Here is a 7349-nt window from a genome sequence, read left to right as displayed (position 1 = left end):
AATAATTTTATAAATAAATAAAAAAAAAGTAAAAAAAATATGACAAAAAATAAAAGTAAGGAAAAAGAAGAACTATTTATTCTACAACAATAAGAAAAAAAAATTATGTATTTTAATATTTAATCGTTACTATTATTTTAATCGTATTTATTATTAGATGTATAGCAGCCCAATACTATACAACTAATAATGTTATTAGTTGATTGGCACTGCTTTTTGAATAAAGTAATATGTCCTTTGTGTCACATACAACGAATTTTCAAGATCTTCGGTTGTTGTTAAGATAACAGTTTAATGCACATACTTAATTAAATTAAACATTATTACATGTAATAAAAAATTGTAACATTTAAGGTTATATCAACCTCTGATTAATTTATTCTGCAAGGTTACACGTGGGACCTGAAGTTTATTCTGATTAAGGATATACAGGATACAGGGAAAAAAGTGTGTTTAAATTCATAGACACACACTCACCCAAACATCAAATATAAGAAATCTCACAGTTTAAATAAATTCAATAAAAATGTAGCACGATATCTTATCGTATCATATCTAGTTATAGCATGTATAAACCAAGCCGAAGGTAGAATTTATAAAAATGTAAGAATAAAGCAACGAAATTTTATATTACTGCTTCAATAATAAAATGACACCATTTAAAATAAAAAGTCTAGCAAAGAAACTGAATCTTTCAAAATAAAAGCTATTTAATAAGTTATCTACCCACTAGAGAAGATAACTGGTAGTTATCTAACTCTTAATAGATAGTTCTGATTTATATTTATATAAAGTTAATAACATTATATTTTGCAATATATACGAATTTTATAGTGGCCGCACAAATATTGCAAGATTCAGAGATGTCAGGTAGTGGCCAGTCAACGTGTTAAATCAACTAATTATACAGGTATATGCAATTTCACCAAACTTTTATAACTGCTTACGATAATAACACCAATTAATATTATAAATTCCAAAACTAGTCCATTTTCAATTTTTATTTTTTCAGATAATCATAAATAATAATATCAAAGGGGCGGAGTGGCACAAAGGTAAGGCACTACTAACTAGAAGGTCGCTGGTTCGTCCGTAGTTCGAATCCGGCCGTAACAGATAATTATTTATTCTGTTACTGTAGGCATGAGTCAACCCTGTGGATTCTGGAGCTCTCATGTGGTCCACTCAGCCTCATAAAGTAGGTAACCTTAGTTAGGGAAAAATCTGGCGGTTGAGCATGATCTTGAAAAAATCAACTCCTTTCATAACCGTTGTTCAAAAAACAGTACTTTTTACAAAGTACTGAATCGAATTACGGTTAAATAATACATAAAATAATTTTTTTGGAAGAAATATTTTTACTCTCTAATACGAATAAAAAATTAGAAACTAGACTTAGCTGGGTTAGCAATTCTACGCCTCATTAGAAAACTATAACCATAATCCTTAGGAAATGTACGTATTTTAAAATATTCCATTTTCTTTTAATTAAAAAGAAAGTTTCTCTCCTTTACAAGTTAATTAAGAGAATTAGGTTAATTATAGGATCAGCCTCATAACAAGACGATAGGAATTTCAGTAAGGGGCTCATTTCCTATGACATTCACCTAAGAAGTAATACCAGGCAGTATTGGGCTAGTTGGAAAAATTTCCTAATAGACTTCAAGTGACCAATGTACTTTCTAAAAAAGGATTGCCAAACGTATTACCAACTAAAATAATTAGACTGTGGCTACCAATATCCTAAAAATTTAAAATATATTTTCCGTCTCCTTTAGTTGATACAAGAACTTCTTGCAAACAGGAAAAAATATGGGTTGTTAAGGAACGATATAAATACAGATGACTCTGCTTAATTAAAACGTCTCGGTTGTCAGACTAATTTGTGACAATGAAACAGAGTTTATTAAAAAGGTTTAAAAAAAAGAAGTTGTTGAACTAACAATGTGATTAAGGAATTTTTGAGAGTACTTATGACTCACTCCAACGATTTAGATTGAGGTGTATGTATAAATCAATAAAAAATGATTTAATTACGAAAATAATCATACCAGTTTTAAGTAAAAGAATCTTATTGCATATCCCCTTGAACACATTAGAAGGTCTTTAGAAAAGTTGTTTAAAAAGAATGAAACCTCGGAATAGAAGTTCTTCCACATCCTAACAAAAAATCTGTAGCCACCAAACGTTTTGTTCATCTTCGTAATTCCTGTGATGAGAATCTTCTATAATAAAACTACTATTTTCATCACACATCACAGTAAAAAAAAGTATTCATTACCTGAATTTTAAAAAACAAAAATAAAAAAAAATACTCCAATAATAATATATAACTTTTGTAATAATGAGAAGATAGTTTACCATGGATAAATTATATGAGGAGAAGATGGTTTGGGGGGTCCGGTCAAAATATAACACCAATAAGTTTAAATAACTTATTTAATAGTGCCAATGTTTCGCCCAAAATTTCTAGCCTTCATCAGGGCTAAGAACAAAGAACAAGATAACAATCAATGAATAATGAATTTAACTCTGAATCTCGCCGCTCGCGAGGCTGAGCTTACATGGTAGCGGTCTTATTTGCTACTACCCACATTATTAGTTATGCTCACTATATATTATTATTGTTATGTTTTCTATTCACTTCTTTTATTGTATATGTATAATGTATTGTATTATATTATTATGTATTCTGTAACCATATAAAAAAAAAAAATTCACTTCTTTTGACTAACTAAACGAAAAATAAAATTGAGAGAAAGAAAATATATGTAACTAATGTAATATGTAATCATAATATTAGAATAAAGAAACAAATTATAAAGTTAAGTTAGTCAAAAGAAGTGAATAGAAAACATAACAATAATAATATATAGTGAGCATAACTAAAATAAGATGAACGAAACGTTTGGTAGCTACAGATTTTTTGTTGGGATGTGAAAGAACTTCTATTCCGAGATTTCATCATTTACACAACTTCCCTAAAAACTTACTAATATGTTCAAGGGATTATGTACTAAGATTCCGTCACTAAAAACTGGTACGGTTATTTTGATAATTAAATAATTTATTATATAACTTTTGGCATTCTTATATTGAAGGAAAGCTCTGTTTTTTTCTTATGATGAAGACTTTTTGGAATGATCAATTACAATAATATCCAGAAAAATATTAGTTTGAATTTTGAGAATTACAGACACAATTATTAATTGATAACATTTTTTAAATCGTTAGTAAAAGTCTAATTGTTAAAAATTTATAATAGAAGCTATAATTTAATTGCTTGTATCTGACAAAGGCCAGGTTGGTCGAAACGTGCACATTTGGAGTTTTTAATAAAGAGTGTTCCAACTTTATGGATGTATTCATTTTAATTGAATGGTAAAAGTAAATTAAGAGTTTTAACAATGGGAGAAAGTAAAATTATACTTTTTCAATGAACCTAAAAGAAAAACAATTATGTTTTATTTCCGTTCATAGTCACGGTTTCGTTTGATGTTATCCTCTCACTTTTTTCCTTGCTTGCAAATTCATTAATGGACTTTCAAAGGAATTCATATTCTAACACTGTTATTTTCTTCTTTTTTTTTTTAACTTGAACAGATATTTTAGGACAAAGAGATATTGTTAGAAAGTAATAATGATGCTATATCCTTCAAGAACCTGTTAAAAATAAAAATTGTATCTAATATTTGGTTAGATCTATAAAGAATTCACTCATATTGAAAAAAACGTGAAAATGTATTCTCTTGTAGTAGATAATTGCAACTCTACTTCGACTATAATCAGAGCCAAAGTATATGCTAAGTTTTATCACAACCACAAAGAAGTAATATTCTTTTCTATACAAGAGTTCTAATTCTGACAACAAATCACGTTTCAAAAGAATTATGCTACAAAATGACGCGTATCAAAGCAAACATATAATCAACTTAAGAACAGAAATTCAAATGTAATCAAACCGAATGAGTTTTTTAATTGCATCAGCTTCAGGACTTCCCCAAGGGAGATACGAAAACCAGAACATGACCTCCATGGATTTATCGCTCATATATCACTCTTCTATATTATAGAATAAAATAACTCTTGGATGTACGACATGGTTCCAAATTACTTCGTTTGGTGGTACATACATACCAATATAGTAATTGATAATTACAAGCTATTAAGGAAAAACAAAGGAATCGTTTCTATATATGCCAAATCAAGTTACTAAAACATTGAATATCGAAGAGTCCAGCAATGAGCATTAAATTGAATAAAAGAATAATTAAAATTTATATAAACAAATGATAAAAATAATGTAGGTCATTTAAATTGCCAATCTGAGTTTTATATAATTTTAAGCAAACAGATAAATAAGAATATATATTAAAAAATTACATTTCAGAAAGAAAAAAGTGAGTTTCAAAAAAATCAAAGCTATTAGGAATAAAAAAAATACAAAAATAACTGTAACTACTTGGCGACACTATGGAACGTGATGGTAATAAAACCACGTTCGGAACACGACTTTCTTGAGATTGGTTACCACAGTTTACGGTAACGGATGGTTATTAGTACTATAAAGAAGACTCAGAAGGAAAAACGACCGTGAGAAAGGAGAAGACGAAATAAATACAAATTATTTATTATTTAAAAGAACAGAAACACTAGCGAGAAATGCTTTATTTATTCATGCTGCCCCAATACACTGGATTGCCAAAATACAGAGCATACCAATAAATCCATGATCAGTCATATATACAATACATATATTTACATTACAAAAATAATTTTTTTTTTTTTACCTTTTTCTTTTACAATAAATATTCGTCTACACACTAAATACAAATATTTAAATTTTGTTTTTCTTAAATTTCATTTGACGATTCCATGCCATTTGACAATTTTATTCTTCCTAATTCACTCTCTCAGACCCTCCCCAGTTACCCACGTTCGATCAGTTAAACAAATTAAACGAATTTATCATTTCATAGCAATGCAAAATCAAACCAAGGGCATCATAGTCACAGCAGCAGTAGTAAAATGATCTAATTAGACAAATAAATAAATTAAAAAACAAAACAAAAAGTTAGTTAAAAGAAATAATTTAATGAATGAATAAGTTAAGGGAATAAATAAGTTAAAACACAAACCGACATGTCCAAAAACTAATAAAAATATAAGTTAAATTTATGAAAGGAATATGGTCCGGGTGCGGTCAAAAAAACTCAAATAGTATATTCTACTATTTGAGTTCTTTTGACCGCACCGGGACCATATTCCTTTCATCTTTACACACGGTCAATCAATAATCTTCCAGTAAGTTAAATTTATGTTTGTTTGAAAATTCTTTGAAAAAACTGATATTTGTTTTCCAAAACTGAATATACATTTTATTAAAATAAAAGTAATATAAGTGAATCAAACAAAAAATAAGTTTACCGCAGTCACTTCTTCGGAAATTAAGACCAATAAAGAGATTTAATAATTAAAACTGATTACCTTTTTAATCACGTATAGAATTTGAAAAATTTAGAGACCACTTCGAAAGAAGTTAGCAAATAAAGTTTAAGACATATTTAACGAATAATAACAGAGAGAGAATGAAAAATACACTATCTAAGAATATGTTTCTATTGTACTTCGTAACCACCTATCGGAGGTATATTCCTCTTCTTTCCTTTCCAACTTTCACTATCCTTGGTGTACCACTTAACAATACCAAATGTTTAGCATCAAACAAGAAATACCATCTCCTAAGGAGCCAAATAACCCAATTCTACAAATTTATTATTTTATAAGCACAAGTTTTATGATTCGGATGGTCCTGTATTTTTAAGACTGTCCCATCCATTTTTTTTTTTTTTGCATTCTATTCCATTTAGCAGTTTTTAAATGAGAAAATAAAACAAATAAATGCTTCAAAATCTAAATAAATTCTCTACAAATTTAAAAATACAACAATAAATAATAAATATAATTTCACAATATTTACTGTTGTATTTTTAAAATTGTAGAGAATAAACCCTGAAGATGGGGGACTCCTAAACAGCGGTGTTTTATATATAACAAAAAGTAAATATTGGAGTTTATATTTATCAAATTTTTTTGAGATCACTAAAGGTTTATATTACAAAATTACGCTTTTCATTCATATATATTTCAATCCTTGGTATAGGAATGTAATATATAATATGATTTATTGCTAAAAACTGTAATTCCATTTAACAGTAATTACGTTTCGGAGTTTTTCCCTCATCATCAGATATCAAGATCTCGTTATATGAGTTTTATCCATGTATATACATTATATACAATTAGTATACATACATTTTTTTCTTACAATTTATTCCTTTCTATTAAAAATTGTAAAATGAATTCTTTTATTAATTAACCGTTCCAACCATATCTTACTAGATTAATTAATATTCCATATCCTACATACTAATAAATAATTAAATACAATCGTAATGAACTCTGCCTGCCAGATCTGGGTCGCTAACATTGCAATTGTGGCTACTGAAAACTCTGAAGAGGCATCTCTTCGCATCATAAGTGGCCAAGTGCTTAGCCACGACCTCGGCCTGTCGAACATCTTGCTGAAGAGGATTCCAACAGAACCCTCCATGGACCTCCAACACTTAAGAGTTGCACTGGTGGATAAGTGGCTCGAAATTGACCTTGAATGTATATCCGATCTTATAAAAAAAGCAAGCCAAGTAGATTGCGAGCAGTGATATAGACAAGCTGAAGAACAAACAAGAATAGAAAACCAAACAGTTAATTCAATAATCATTGAATTTTTTTAAAGGTAATTTGTATTTTTTTTTTAAATCTTGAATTTTATTTTATAAAATGTTAGATCAATTAAAGTTATGCAGGATTTAATTTTTTGTGTTTATGAGACTGTCAATTGCTTTTTTATTGTAACTATAACCAAGTCTCCAACACAAAATTGATTAATCACCAACTGCCCGCCATATTTCGGTTGTTTAGCTAGCAATTTTCAAGCATGTTAATTCATGGTTATTATTATTTTAATTAATTCATTATTACTGTTTTGTTTTTTTTTATATTCATTTTAGCGGAGATCTAAAAGTTTTTGTAAAAGGTTCATTACCAGGAGAGGTTTAAAAGCAATAATGATATATTTAAATAAAACTGACAAAACTTTTCAGATTACAAAGAATTCAATGTAGTTAAAAGTTTAAAGTGTTAAGTCCAATGAGGAAGTCATCTGCATTGCTTTATATGTAAAACCACAAATACAGATTAGAAATATGTTGTAACTAAAAACTTCCAAACATAATAAAACAAGTAATTTTTAATATTTGTTCGAGAAAATAGTTTACAGTAATCTTTAC

The 7349-nt window shown here is 28.2% G+C and overlaps 1 protein-coding gene across 2 annotated transcripts in view; it reads right to left on the bottom strand.

Annotated features, from left to right (window-relative positions):
- retm (real-time) overlaps positions 1-7349 on the bottom strand; it is a 115556-nt gene that overhangs the window by 35910 nt on the left and 72297 nt on the right. The gene's annotated exons all lie outside the window — the stretch shown is intronic.

The sequence above is a fragment of the Halyomorpha halys genome, unplaced genomic scaffold (assembly GCF_000696795.3).
Source record: "Halyomorpha halys isolate HHAL.00 unplaced genomic scaffold, Hhal_1.1 Scaffold312.1, whole genome shotgun sequence".
Taxonomy (NCBI): domain Eukaryota; kingdom Metazoa; phylum Arthropoda; class Insecta; order Hemiptera; family Pentatomidae; genus Halyomorpha; species Halyomorpha halys.
Note: the sequence above shows the minus strand (reverse complement) of the source record. Positions and strands in the feature narration are given on the sequence as shown.